The 16407-nt window shown below is 34.6% G+C and overlaps 1 protein-coding gene and 1 pseudogene across 2 annotated transcripts in view; one reads left to right on the top strand and one right to left on the bottom strand.

Moving 5' to 3' along the window:
* RNLS (renalase, FAD dependent amine oxidase) overlaps positions 1 to 16407 on the bottom strand; it is a 243391-nt gene that overhangs the window by 204816 nt on the left and 22168 nt on the right. The gene's annotated exons all lie outside the window — the stretch shown is intronic.
* On the top strand, positions 11015 to 11133 carry LOC112474196 (annotated as a pseudogene).

Here is a 16407-nt window from a genome sequence, read left to right as displayed (position 1 = left end):
TTTGGCTTTTCCAGCTATGAGTAGGATATAAATAATCTTCTATGAAGGGACAAACCCTTTCACTATAAAATAAAGAGAATTATCTTATTAAAAGTTCTATGCCTAAATAAGTTCCTAGTCATTTCCAAGTGATTTGGTCAAACATTCCTTAGAATTAGTTAGACTATCATACTTGACTCAGCAAAACAGGATTTAAAGATGCTTTCAAACTGTCAGAGAAAGCAGTCAGCTGGAATTATTTTTGAGAGAAGAAATAAATTCCTCACAATTCCTAGAGTATTCAGTTAGAAACGGTGATAATGTTCAATATGATTATCATTCTTAGATGAGAATGTGCTAGTTTCATTAAAAACATTATTGCTAATGAAAATAATTACTGAGTATATTAGTTTTCTCCTGCTGTTATAACAAATTACCACAAACACAGGAGCTTAATATAACACAAAAGTTATTTTTTATAGTTTTGAAAGTCAAAGTTCAAAATAGGTCTTATGGGGCTAAAATCATGGTGTCCACAGGGCTGTCTTCCTTCTGGATGCTCTAAAGGAGCATTCATTCCTTACCTTTTCCAGCTTGTAAAGGATGCCCACATTCCTTGGTTTGTAGCTCCTATTCATTTTCAAAGCCAGCAGTCACATCTCTCTGAACTTGACTCTTGTCATCACATCTCATCTGCTTCTGATTCTTCTCTCTTGCTTTCACTTATAAGGACCTTTGAGATTACATTAGGCCCACCAAATGATGCAAGGTATTCTCCCCATCTGAAGATCTGTAAATTAATCACACCTGCAAAGGCCCTTTTACCATGTAAGGGACTTACACACTGTCTACCACACTAAATATCAAAATATAGAAAGTGAAAGATTGTCCAACTTGCTCTTCTACCATAGTTCTACTATAATTGCAAACCCATGATTAATTTGTTTAGTATGATAAGCAGTATAAATAGTGGGAAGTAGTGCGTTGTAGTGGTTAAGGCCTGGCAAGGCCTGGCCCCTGGATTCAGCTTGCCTGGGTTCCAATCCCAACTCACACATTAACTGTCACCTTGGGCAAGTTACTTAACCCTCAGTTTTCCTTATCTTTAAAGTGGGAATAGTAATTGAATTTACCTCTTCATCTTGTAACAACTAAATTACTCACCATATATGAAACACTATCACATCAAAAGCATATAATATCAAAATAACTAACTACATTATCTTTTATTATTAAACATGCTTAGCTATTTTTTCAGGGTTGCAGATCAGAGGAGGTATTGTAATGGTTTCGAATTTTTGCTCATGTTGATGCTATAGAATCCTTTGAGACGTATCTAGGTAGAAGGTTACCTAGGTATACCTTATTATTGGCAATGATTTGAAATTTTAATCCAGTTTCCAATAACCATTATATTCTTTAGTATTAACTCAAGCAACTAGATATTGTAATACTGAATATAATAATGAAAATTTAACAGAGAAGCTGAGTCAGAGAATGAGGTTCCTTTTCTTACTTAAATACTTTTATCTTAATGTACCCTTAAACATTCATTTTCAAACAAATTATGTTGGCTCACAGTTACCTTCTGCTTAAATATAGAAGAGTGGCTGGTGAGGGAGGGAAGTTTCTGAGGCCTGATAAATAAACACAGTTATAGACTTGTTTCTTGCTGAAGCTGACTCAATTGTCTTGTCATTCTTCTTTACTGTGCTGTTTTTAAGGGCAGAGACTATATTTAAATATATGAAATACAATATGTGCTTCTCAAAATATAGACATTTAATAAATATTAAATATCATGTCAATTTTCCTCCCCCAATTAATTTATGCAGTGCATTTCATTAGTTTTAAAACCTCTTTATGAGTAAGCTACTATGGAAAACATTGTGGAAATGAAAAACATAACCTCTGGAGAAATGGATCCAAAGCCCAAAGTATATTTATCAATACTCTCCCTAATCCCAGCATCCTCAAAACATTTCTAGAATTTCTTGGCACAATCTTCATTTCAGATTTTGAGACATCTAAGAAAATTGTTCCTATTACTTTCCAATCATATTTTATTTATGACCAAAAGCATGTTTTCCCCCACTTGGTCATCCACTTTATTTAGTCATCAGTCAAGACTTGATATCAAAGGCTGTCTCCAAACACCAAAGGGTAGTGACCTACTACTCATAATGCAGTCATAAGAGTAGGTAAAACTACAATTGTGGAAGAAGCATTCCAGAACAAAATGTGTAAGGCAGAGAGAGTTTCAGAAGATGGTGGACTAGGTAAAAGCAGGGTTCGTCTCCTCCTAGAACTGCATTAAAATTACAACCAAATTATAAAATAATCAATGTGGAGAATCACCTGAAGTCCAGCTGATCATAACACCTACATCTGATAATATAAAAGAGTCATATTGAATCCGATCCAGCATAGGCAACAACCATCAGTGGATCGCTTTGTAGTTCTCACCGGGTAGCCCTGAGCAATAAAAAGCAGCAGCTGACCTTGGCCCTTGGGGGAGCTCCTCCCAAGGGGCCACAAAACCACCACATCTGGAGGCTGGCACCAGACCACACAGAGCAACTCCTGATTAGTTCCAGTAGTGATACACACAAAGGGTGGTTATACAAGCCTGCTAGGGCAAATCCAGTGGGATTAGCCCCCACACAACAACTCTTATCCTGAGGGTGCAGTCAATTCCCACAAATAGTCAGCCTGAACATTAATCCCACCCACTGATCTACTAACAACAATAAAGGCTTGGCAACAATAGAAGATCATACACAACTCACACAAAGGTCACGTCCAGAGCTCCAGGCACAAGAGATCAGGGAGAGTGCGTCACTGGGCCACACAGGACATCTTTCACATTAGGCCATCTGGCCAAGGCTGAGAGATGAAACAAATATTCCTGATACATAGAAATGAACACAGAGAGGCTAATAAAATAAGAAACAAAGAAACATACCACAAATGAAAGAACAAGAGAAAACTCCAGAAAATAAGCTAAATGAAATGGAGACAAGCTACCAACCAGAGACAGAGTTCAGAATAATGGTTATAAGGATGCTCAACGAACTTGTGGGGAGAATTGATGAGCACAATGAGAACCTCAACAGAGAGTAAGCATTAAGAAGGACATAGAAACCATAAAAAAGAACCAGACAGAAATGAGGAAAAAGAATTTTAAAAAATGAGGATGGTTTAAGAGACCTCTGGGACAACATGAAGCATAAAAATATCCGAATCATAGGAGTACCTGAAGAGGAAGAGAGAGCAAGGGATTTGAGGTTCTATTTGAAGAAATAATGACAGAAAACGTCCCTAATCTGACAAAGGAATTAGACATACAAGTTCAAGAAGCACAAAGAGTTCCAAACAAGAGGAATTCAAACAGACCTACACCAAGACACATCATAATTAAAATGCCAAAGGTCAAAGAAAAGAGAATCTTAAAAGCAGCAAGAGAAAGAAGATGGTTACTTGCAAGGGGACCTCCATAAGAATGTCTGCTGACTTTTCAATGGAAACTTTGCAGACTAGAAGGGACTGGCAAGAAATATTCAAAGTTATGAAAAACAAGAATCTACAACCATGGATACTCTACCCAGCAAAGCTTTCGATTAAAATGAAAGGTAAGATAAAGAGCTTCCCAGACAGAAAAAAAGCTTAAGGAATTCATCACCAACAAGCCAGCATTACAAAAAATGTTAAAGGGTCTTCTGTAAAAAGAGAAGGGGTAAAAAAGAAAATAGAAATAACAAATATGAATAATAAAGTGACGGTAACAATGTACCTATCAGTAATCACTTTAAATGTAAACAGATTAAATACTCCAATCAAAAGACACAGGGTAACCGAATGGATAAGAAAACAAGACCCATGCATATGCTGTCTACAAGAGACCCACTTCAGATCAAACAACACTCACAGACTGAAATGGATGGAAAAAGATATTTCACGCAAACGGAAATGGAAAAAAAGCTGGGGTAGCAATACTTATATCAGATAAAACAGACTTTAAAACAAAGGCTATAATAAGAGATAAAACGGGCATTATATAATAATAAAAAAGGGATCAATAAATCAAGAGGACATAACCCTAGTAAACATATATGCACCAAACATAGGAGCACCTACATACATAAAGCAATTTTTGACCAACATAAAAGGAGATATCAACAGTAATACACTCATAGTCGGAGACTTTAACACCCCATTGACACCAATGGACAGATCTTCCAGGCAAAGAATCAACAAGGAAACAACAGGCCTAAAAGATACACTAGAACAGATTGACTTAATAGATATTTCCAGAACATTTTACCCCAAAGTAGCAAAATATACATTCTTCTCAAATGCACATGGAACATTTTCAAGTATAGATCACATGTTAGGACACAAATCAATGCAATCCCTATCAAAATACCAACGGCATTTTTCAGAGAGCTAGAAAAAATAATTCTAAAATTTATACGGAGCCATAAAAAACCCTGAATAGCCATGGCAATCTTGAGAAAGAAGAACAAAGTTGGAGGTATCACACTACCTGATATCAAACTATACTACAAGGCTACAGTAATTAAAACAGCATGGTACTGGCATAAAAAAATAAATGGGGTAAAGACAGTCTCTTCAATAATGATGTTGGGAAAATTGGACAGATACATGGAAAAAAAAAGAAGCTGGACCATCTTCTTACACCATATACAAGAAAAGACTCAAAATGGATTAAAGATTTAAATGTAAGACCCGAAACCATAAAATTTCTGTAAGAAAACATAGGCAGTAAACTCTCTGATATTACCAACAGGAATTTCTTTTCAGATATATCTCATCGGGCAAGGGAAACAAAAGAAAAAATAAACAAATGGGACTACATCAAACTAAAAAGTTTCGTAAGGCAAAGGAAACCATCAATAAAACAAAAAGACAACCAACTGTTTGGAAGAAGATATTTGCTAATGATACATCTGATAAAGGGTTAATAGCTAAAATGTATAAAGAAGTTATAAAACTCAACAACAAAAAACAGACAATCCAATTAAAAAATGAACAGAAGACCTGAACAGATACTAATTCAAAGAGGAAATACAGATGGCTAACAGACAAATGAAAAGATGCTCAAGGTCGCTAATCATCAGAGAACTGCAAATTAAAACCACCTCACACCTGTCAGAATGGCTATCATCAATAAATCAAAAAACAGCAAGTGTTGGCGAGGATGTGGAGAAAAGGGAACCCTCATACATTGGTGGTGGGATTGCAAATTGGTACAGCTCCTATGGAAAACAGCCTGGAGGTTTCTCAAAAAATTAAAAATGGATATACCTTTTGATCCAGCAATTGTACTTCTGGGTATTTATCCAAAGAAAACCAAAACAATAATTCAGAAAGATCTATGTACCCCAATGTTCATGGCAGCATGATTTACAATAGCCAAGATATGGAAGCAACCTAAATGCCCATCAATGATCGGATAAAGAGATTATGGTTCGTATATACAATGGTCTATTACTCAGCCATTAAAAAATGAAATCCTACCATTTGCAATGACATGGATGGACCTAGAGGTTATTATGCTGAGTGAAATAAGTCAGAGAAAGAATGATACCATATGATTTCGCTTACATGCGGTATCTAAGGAACGAAAAGAACAAACTAATCAAAAACGGACTCACAAATATAGTGGACAATTTGGTGACAGACAGAGGGGAGGGGGGTTGGGAGGCTGGGAGAATGGGGTGAAGGGTTAAAGAAGTACAAATTAGTAGTTGACAGTTGAGAACGGGAATGAGGAGCATGGCAGAGGGCATGCAGTTAGCATTAACATGATGACTAAGTGGAGGGCCAAGGGAGGGAGGGAGCAATTGGGGGGATCATTTTATGAACATTATAGACGCCTAACCAATGTATTATATACTTGAAACTAATTTAAATAAAAAATTTTTTTAAAAAGCAAAAAAAATTGCTGAAAATTAATAATGAGTTGGGAATTTTTGAAAGAAAAAAATGTGTGAGGCAGTAGCATCACTAGAACAAGTTCTATATTAACTAATTGAAATTATAAACTAAGTAAATTTTTAAAAATTATTTAGGTGGACCTCATGAGATAATTAGTTATATTATACTTTTATATCATTACAAATACATCTCTACATATTTATAAGATATATATTTTTAAAAACCCACACATTCAAATTCCAATAAATTATAGAAGCATTCATTTAATACTCAAGTAGTATCTAGCATCCTGCTAGGCCTTGGAATGCAAAATTGACAGCTCCCTGCTGTCAAGTGTGTCATATGACAATAACATTAACATGCATTAAGATATACTTATTCAGAATCATTAAGGAGAGTGGACTGATACACATGAATTTATGGCACAACAACTAGGTTAGGGCTCTTACTTCACATTCAGGGGTGTGATACTGGCAGCAATGAATGGACAGTAATAGATTGTATTCAATGCGAAAAATCCTAGTGAATGTTCTCATGAATATTGGACCATAAAAGCAAGCTAGAGCTCTTGTCTTACAGCTGTAGCCCCATGCTATCACATCTCCTAAAACCTGCTCCCATATATAGTAAAATAAAAAAATATTGCCCATACATATAAAAATATATTTGAAAAATGTCCAATCTGCTATTTAAAATTTTTTTTTTCATAATATGAAGTACAAAAAGAGAAACCAAAAAAATCTTTAGAGGAGATAAACAGAAGGGAGTGAAAAAGCAGTTTAGGAGAAATGAATGCAAAGAAGTAGAGAAATACCACTCTAGAGTCAAGCTGGAAAGCCAGTATAACAGCCGACTGATTGGCTGATTTACAAAATCAGCAAATGTTTGGTGCTAAAAGAACCTTAAACATCAGTTATCCTGATCCTCTCGTCATAGCTAAGAAGATTGAGGCCCAGAAAAAGCAGTGGTTTGATTTTTTTGTATATTCATGAACTGAAATCAAGTTTTTAAACTTCTCCATGTATAAAACATTATCAGATTTAAAACTACGAAATTTACTGTTGTTAGATTTAGTACTAAACTCATGAGTTGGTTCAGAATATATAAAAATAACTATGCCTTTAAATTCCATCACTCTTTCAATACAATATCCACACTCACGCACACCCCTATCTACCTACCCACTCATACATACACACAATCCCCAAACCTTTTTTTTCTGGTTGTTGCTGTTTTGTTGATGCTTTAGATCCACCTCTTTGCAAATGGAAGAAAGCCCTACATAAATTTTTGCTATATTTTATTTAGCGGTTTTATTGTGCAAGTAGATCTGCTTTGTAGAATTAAAAATTATTTTTGTTTGTGAAAGTTCAAAAATCATTCATCTAGTCATCAAAAAATATAGTTTTTCTTTAATGAGAGTTCAGTAAAGAAACAGGATAAGAGGAAGATTTTTTTTTCCTTTGGTAACTGATTTTTTTTTTTATTCAATGTAATGAAGGTAGATAGCAGATAATGAGACAGTTGAGGCTAAAAAGTACAAAATGAAGAAGTCTCTTTCTTTATAGTTGTTCACAATGTGTAATCAAGTACACTGGAGACTTTGACATTCCATTTATAATTCATTCATTCAAAAAGATTACTTGTGGCAGTATAAGGTGGTAGAGATAAAGACTCAAGGAACTCAAGTTTTAATAGATGAAAGAGACAATTAAACTATTATTTTAAAAAAACAACAATTGAATCTTGGTTTGAATATGAGCATTTCTTTTTGTTTCCTCTCCTCAAATCCAATATGTTCAGGAAAGGTGCAAGCTTGTTAACTAAGGTGTTGTAAACAACAATGAAATATTTCTCTCTCACTCGCCCACATTAACATTTTATAAATACACTTTCTGACATCTATATCCTAGGAACTCATGTTCAAATAACACATTTCAAACAGCAATTATACACACCTGCTTTTTTTTAAAGAAAAAAATGCCTTTTTAAAGAATCATTTTCGATTGGATTTTAGATTGAGAAGGTATCTTAGAGATCTAGACTTCAATGATTTCATTTTACAAAGGAGAAAAATAAAGTCCAGATAGATTGGCATTTGCTCAAGGTAACCATTTAGGAACTAATAATGAGAATTCATAGAATTCTAATTATTTTAATTTAATTTAATAGTTTGTTCAGTTTCTCTGCAGAAAATACACACCTACAAGTTCTTCTTTCTTAAACTAGGAACTCGTTACATTGAACCCAGCGGCAACAGCTCAGCCATTGAGCCACATGGGTCAGCTGAGCACCTCTTAATTATACCATCTCTTTACGCCTGATGTCCTCAGGCTACCGGGGACCAAGAAGTACAAAATAAAGACAGAGCAGTACTCTACTGAAGCAAGCACAGTTTACCACTTAGGATTAAAGCAAAGTCAAAATATCAAAACAAACCTTTCATTAAAAATCAAAGTGATAAACTTTTATTAAAACTTCTAAAATATTAAAGAAATACAAATTACTAGCTGATGGATGGTCACGGGGATGGGGAGCACGGCATAGGGAATGCAGTTAGCACTAATATGTTTGCTAGGTGGAAGGTCAGTGGAAGAAGAGAGCAATTGCGGGAATTGTTTTATGAACTATACAGACGTCTAACCAATTTACTGTATACTTGAAACTAATTAAAATAAATAAATTTAATAAATATATTTAACATAAAATTTTTTTTTAATTTCTAAAATATTTCCAAAAGTCTAAAGAAGGAAAGCATTCCCTCTAGCCCCTTTAAAATTAATTCTACTTTCAGTTGATACAGAAAAATCGACTAATAAAAATGTCAAAATCTGAGAATTATTTGGGGAATGTTGGCTGTCCACGGACTAAAAGTCACACTTATTTATAAAAGTACAGATCTCTATAACTTGGCTTGTTAATGAAGTTAGGCATCCAGATTGAGTGTTTGAGTCTGTTGCTCAAATGAAAACTTCTACTTGTGATTATAATGCATGCTCATTTTTCAACAAGTTTTGAAGCACTGAGAATTAGAAAGGATCTTAGAATACGTGGTAGTAAAAAGATGATAAGCTTTGGAGACAGATTTTTGGTTCTTCTAGTAGGTAGTTTAATAGCCTTAGAATAAGTAATTTTTATCTCCTTGGTCTTCCCCTATATAGTAAAAATAACAATACTGAGTCATTTTAAGGATTGTTGATAAGACATATAAAATATCTAGCACATAAAAGATGCTCATAAATTGAGGCAATGCTATTTACTCTAGTTCTAAATTCCCACCTGGCCACGTGTTTGAAAAATGGAAAGCAGCAAGGCAATGAAAGAGAACGAAGCCTTAGTGCCAGCCATGTGCTATATACAAGTTAAACAGCAGCAGCAGCTTCCCTCATTGACCACTGATCATGTACCAGCAATTTACTAGGTGCTTTAATACATTATCTTATTTAATCTCCCCAAAAGCCCTGAGGTAGAAAAGCCCTCAGAATCAGAGTCTGAGAATGTAATGTGTCCAACGTCTTAGAGCTAACAAGCATTATAGCCAGAACTAGCAAGACGGGCAGAAGAAATAACCAGAAGTTGCCCTAAAGCCTAACTATATACAGAACAACAAATGTCAGAAGCAACTGAAAGAGAAGTGCAACAGAAAATCTTCCCACTATGAGCTCCTTAAGAACTGGGACTAGGGCTCATTAACCTATGGGAACTTAGAATGTGGGACAATTCCTACAGTAAGTGTTCTGTAGATGTATGTGTATTATAACTAATTTGAAATTGCAATTGGCAATGTGGGCAATAAGGAATCACATTCTCTCAAAGCAAGGTTTTGTGATGACAGTAAATACAAAAAGTAGAAGAGTAGTGAAAATATTCGTGCATAAAGCCAATAGTCACAGATTAAATACCTTTATATATCTACTCTGTGATAATTACTGTGTTCATATAGCTTTTCCCTCATTTGTTGTTATATAAAGATTTCAAGCACTGTCAGTAGTATGACCTTAAAATGTGAAGAACAATGAAGACACACACACACACAAACACACAGACATACACACATGTGTTTTAGGGATAGCTTAAAATTCACTTTGCTTTATATGCCACATGGGGAGAAAATCTACATGAAAGAAAATTCTCTGTGTAAGTTGTAAAAATGAATCAAAAGCTTAGTTCTTTTTTATTTAAACAATATCTATAATTTAACGTCATAGCAAAATAAATTCACCATTATGTTAGATATGTGCAACTGCATTTATACAAGTGAAACCTCAGAAATTTGATAGTTTGCTCTTTTTTGTTGGGTTAAGTAGGACTATTACGAAAAGAAAGAGAACCTTGGTCTATCAGAATTTTCAAAGAAAATAACACTTTATCCAAACTAAAATTCTCCACAGCAACAACCTACACACAGCCACATCCAGTGTTTATGCTTTTCTTAAGCAACAGAGTTCATTCTGACAATTTATCTACTACGAATTGTGCCAGAAAACCACCTATTCATTTTCTATATTCTGTTTGGCAAACAAAGCATGACACATAGCAATATAAAAATATATATATATATAATCCCAGGATGCATTTGCAATGATTGCAAAGAAGTGTTCTAAATTGTCTTAGGCCTGTGGTTTTCAGAACAGCATTTAAACACTGCCACATGCTGTTCATCTGTGTGTCCTGCAGTCTGTTGAGTACCTTTCTACCGGCCTCAGTAGAAAGATGAATCACAGGCCAGATTTATGAAGCTGTTAACTCTTCAAAAGCACCGACGGTCTTCAAAAAGAGAAGCATACAATCTTAAGAATTAGTAATTTCAAATTCAGATTCTATGAAGCACACAATTGGAGTCATGGCAAAGCAGTCTCCATGAGCATTCTGTTTCCTATTAAAAGCAGAGATTCAACCAGAAGATTTTATATATAATATGTTGAATTTACTAATGTTTTTAAATTTTATATTTTATTCATTTCATAACATTCTCTCTTTTTCAGTGCTAATTCTAAGTGCTATCACATAGGAACTATGATCCTTAAATAGATTAGTTTGGTTATATCTTTATATACTCTAAAAAAAAAGTACAGTCTACAACCATGCCACCCTAAACAAGCCCAGTCCTGTCTGATCTTGGAAGCTAAGCAGGGTCAGGCTTGGTTAGTACTTGGATGGGAGACCACCTAGGAAGACCAGGTACTGTGGGCATAAAAAATAAAAAATAACGGATTGTAAACTGACAAGGTCCTTGCAATTTCTGAGGTCAACCAAGCATTGCCTTGCCTAAAAAAAAAAAAAAAAGAAGTACATATACCTTTTCTAAAAGTAGTGTAACATTCAGAAACACTTGAGATCTTGCTTCCCAGTATATGCCGTCAATTTGGCTCAAATAAACTCATAAAAATTTTTAAAAAATGAAAAATAAAAATAAAAGTAGTATAAAATTCAGATGTCTATAACATGCTTCAAGGATAGGAATTGTGTTATATTCAATTTTGTCCATCCTGTGACTGACAAGAGGTGTTGAGAAAAATGCTTGTTGAGTAAATAAATGAGTGAATGAATGATTACATATAGTTCAGAATTTCAGAAATTTCTAAAGAATGACTACTATACCCTCAAAGAAATTATCATTTGTTTTTTTCTATGAAAATAATAGAAAGACATTCAAAAATAATTGTCATTTTTATGACAAATAATTTAGAAAGAGATTCAAAAATAATTGTCATTTTTATATCCCCTTCTCATATTCAGCAACATCATCAATCAAAATAAAAGCACTAAAAATTCTGTTTATTTTAGTTATTTTGATCAGAAAAGCTGAAATAGGGTGTGCTACTCTATGTTCTTATCTGAAGTACTTAATTTTAATAAAATCAAGTACAAAACATTCCAACTAAAAAAATGTAAGTAGTAAATTGAAAAAAATCTTAGGTAGCATGCAGCATAAACTCAGTATTAACTCACTTTATTCATTTATTTATTTATTCAAATACTTAAAATCTCTAATGTGTTTAAAGAAGATCAAGAGCTGGAGGGGAAAAAAATATTGACTGGTCTTATTTTAAACTCGTAATTACTAATTTCAAGTGGGTCTTGGTGTTGCCTAGCTATCCTACATTCTACTCAATGCACTCTAGATCACTGTATCACACACCTCACCTCTCCCTTTAGACTTTCAAAATCTCCTGTCCCTCCCCAATCTCAGCTGATGATCTTGCTTCTTGTTTCACTGAGAAAACAAATCAGTTAGAAGAGAACTTCCACAGGCCCTCACCTCCAAAGATATCCTGTCTCCACCCGTTCTCATGTGCTCTTCCTTCCCTCCTGTTATATTGGGAGAACTGTTTGCCTCCCATCTAAGGCCCCATCCTCTATCTCCTACTCAAGACTGTGACTCCTGTAACAGTCCAATCTTGTTCTACATCATCAATTTCCCCCTTTCTACTAGTTTATTTCCACCAGCATACAAGCATACTATAATATATCCCACCTTAAAAATACAAAGCAATAAAAATATGATCCAACCATGCTCTGCTAGCTACATCAGCCCAATTCTTTGCCCTTCTTCACAGAAACAGTCCTCTAAAGAATTGTGTAAACTATTCCATTCTCAATAGAGGTGATATTACCCTCAAAAAGCAAAAATTGACTCTTCCATGGTGAAAAATTCTTACTCTTTTATGTATAAAGTATATATACATATACAATATGTAACAAATATAAAGTATATGTGAAATCAGAACTTCATTGAGTGATGAAGGACAATTAGAGAAAAAAGCTCCTTAGGGAGGTGATAATGAAAAAGAGATTGAGAAACACTGGTCTAAATCTATCTCAATGTCCTCTGTTCCTGTTTTTTCACTCCAAGCACTCCACAGAAACTACTTTGTCAATGTCACGTATGCCCTCCATATTGCCAAATCCAATGGCCAATTCTTACATAAAACTAGAAGCAACATTTATCATAGCTGATCACTTCTTTCTTCACACACTTTTTTGGTACCAATAATGCTGAATTTTCTCCCTAACTATCTGAATCCTTGAGATCCAATATCAGGAATAGAATTGATGCAAAAACTGGGATTCTGGTACACCTGGATTGCAACCACTCTTTAACATGCCACCACTACAGCTATAGTCTAAGCCATTTCTGGCCTGTATTTTTATAATATGAGTCCACTTGGTCAGCTCAGGTTTCTTCCAGTCTAACTTCCACACAACAGCAAAAGAATACCACCTTAAATCTAAGCCGCATTGTGTTATTTCTTCAACAGCTTTCCATCTGATATAGAGTAAAATCCAATGCCTTTATCACAGCCCACGAAGCCTACGTAATTGGGTCTGCTGCTTCCTCTCTGTTTTCATCCCCTAACATTGCTCCTCTATATACCAGCCACACTGGTCTCATTGTGAAATTGCTCATACCTTGGGGCTTTTCTACTTACAGCTACTTCTGCTTTGGATACATCACTCCAGATATTCTCATGGCTCACACTTTCACTACTTTCAGGTTTCTGCTACTCAAAAACTACTTTGTCACAGATCTCCTCACACTATAAACAAAAATGTTCCTTGCCACTTTTTATTCCCCCTATGTTGCTTCATTTTCTTTCCCAACGCTTACGGTCATCTCACGTAGATATTTACTTATTTCTCCTCCTCCCACTAGAATAGAAGCAATGTGGAGTTCTTATTGTTTTGTTCACTTCTATACTAATGATGCCTAGAACAATTTCTAGCACAAAGATGTTCAGTAAATATTTGTATAATGATAACAATGAATTCAACATCTGAATAAAAGATTATGATTACCACAGTTACAGAAGTAGAAAACAAACTCTGCTTTGGGTATAATGATTTTTTTTTTTTTTTTTTTTTTTTCGAAATTCTTAAAAAAAATTAAACTCTTTTCAAAAAATGAGGCTAATTCATGGAAAAAAAATTAGGAGAGACCAACATTTAAATAGCCTCCTCAAACCAATGATAACTTCTATACTGGTAAACATAAAATGTTTTGTGTTAGCTACTCAAATACTTTTTTAGATTCTCTCATTCTTTTCTATAAGCAAACATTCAAGTCAGAATGAGAAAATGTCAGTCTCTGGAAATAGGACGTCAGAAGAATGATAGATGATCAGAATGTCCAGTCAGTATATAGCCATGTCTCATAAATCTGATGCAATAGAATAAAGTATTTCTTAAATAAGATACATTTGTATAAAAGAAAAATAAATTTGGAAGAAAGCTTATCCAATGCAGAATGCTGGTATTCCTTTATCCTTCCCTTCCTTTCTTTTAATCTTAATGTTTACAATTCCATCCTTTAAAATTCGTAGTAGATTGTGGTAATACTTTCTTATTTGTGCTTAGCACATTTCATTTGAATCTTTAGAGATTTCTGCCAAAAAAGGTAAAATTCTTAATTCTCAAATTTCCTCTCTCTTTAAAATGTCTTTGTCAGCTCAGATGGGAAGAAGTTTAATTCAATTCAGTTGCTGACTCGGTGATAATGATGCAATTCAATAAATTGCAGCTCTCTGCTCTTTCATCTCACCCCACCTCTAGTTTTGACATTTCTTTTTAAAGCCTCTCTGATATCGAAGAACTCTGAATGAAAAATAGAGTTCTAAGTTCTGAATTACATAGTTAGTAAGGCAGCATTAACAACAGATCATTTCTTCTGTTAGAGTAGCAACCTGATGGCCTAGTTTCAAACATCATATATCTATTAATAGCATGTATACAAGAATAAAAAAGTCAAAATATTTACACCACTGATGTATTTGTATCAAGTATGGGGAGATCACATTATTAGTGCTGGGCAAAGGCACAAAAAGGTACACTGCCACAATTACTAGAGCCTGGAAAAGACCTGGATTCCAAATCTGCCACTCAACAGCTATGTGACCTCAGACGACTTAATTTCTCTGAGTCTCACTTTCCTCTTCTATAAAATAGGGATAAAATACTTCTCAGAAGATGGTTTTGAAGAGTTAATTATATAAGTAAAGTGCTTAACATAATAAGTATTCACAGAATGTTCTTTGATGTTGGTTATCATCATCTTCTAGTTATATCTCTTCTTTTTGTTCTTTCGGCACAAGTAATTAGTTTTCCAGAGGGACACTTAAGTAGGAAAACTCCCTCTGTCTTCTAGGACCTGGAGTGAGTAATAAGCACAAGTAATAATAGCACCAGATTACTCTAAACTCCAAAGTGGATGGGAGTCTCCTCAATTTCCACTGACTCCTAAGTTTCTGAAGGGTGGCAGAGAGGCAAACATTTCCTTGGGTTGCCTCTCAGGCACTTAGAGAGACAATGGAAGATAAAGCAGAACTAACTCTCAGTTCATAAGCTTGCAGGTAGCCCAACAGAGCAACTAATGTCTGAAGTTTAGAAACTGAATTATTTCCCCTCCTATGAAGACGGTCTGCTGGAAAAAAGCAATGAAGCATGTTATTCAACGAATAAAGGACTTTTGTTTCCTGTGCTTTTAATCAAAATCTTTTCAGAAAAATGTCAAGGAAAATGAAGAATTTAAACTTTTAGTAAAAAGAATTGGTTCTCATTTTTCCATCAAGGATGATGGGAGATTATAGAAGTTGTAGGAAGGAAATTGAAGGTGCTCATTTTGAGCAATAGGTTATCATTATATTCTATAGTACATAAATTCTAAGATTATGCATTTAGTAGTAGAGTTTACTAAAGTTCTAAGTGTCTGTTTAAGGACAGAGCATATGTTAAGATTAAAAGCCTTTTAACAATGTTCCCCCAAGTACTGCAAATGTTTTCTTCCCCTCAATCTAATTACGTAAAGTTATTTACCATGTCAATGTATCCAGCCAGGTTTAAAAAGAAAGTATTTCTGATAAACTAGGAACTCTGTTGTTTGTTCAACAAATGTTCACATTCAAGGCTCACCACTTTCTGCCCCAAACCCACACCAGCTTTATCTCCCAATTTCCCACCACAAAGTCTTTGCTCCCACTGTCTATTATCAGTCTCCAAAATATAAAACGAGCATTTATATTTCCAACTTTTTAAGACCTTTTTTCCTCTCCAAAACATTCCTTCTTTTCCTTCTGCCTGTCCTTTGAGATATATTTAAGATTGTGTCATTCACTCATTCAGTAGATAGAGACTGAGGGCCTACTGTATAGAAACTCATAAAGGAATCCTGAGAAAACAGGAATAGGTAAGTCAGAGCCAGTTCCTGTCGTCGTGTACCTTAAATTCTACCAAGAAATACACACACTGCACAATGGATTAAACCATTAATTAAATACAATTGTAGTATGTGTTAAAAATACAAGTGACAGGAAACTTATATAACATGTATCAGAAAAAATGGTCTGGTGTTAGGAGTCGGGAAGACATTCCTGAGGAAGTAGTTTTGAATTAAGCTTGAAGGATGAGCAGGGGGCTAAAGTGGGATAGAAAGAGGTCAACAAATATATTTCCTTAATGAGGGCATGGTAA

The sequence above is a fragment of the Pteropus alecto genome, unplaced genomic scaffold (genome assembly GCF_000325575.1).
Source record: "Pteropus alecto unplaced genomic scaffold, ASM32557v1 scaffold88, whole genome shotgun sequence".
Taxonomy (NCBI): domain Eukaryota; kingdom Metazoa; phylum Chordata; class Mammalia; order Chiroptera; family Pteropodidae; genus Pteropus; species Pteropus alecto.
Note: the sequence above shows the minus strand (reverse complement) of the source record. Positions and strands in the feature narration are given on the sequence as shown.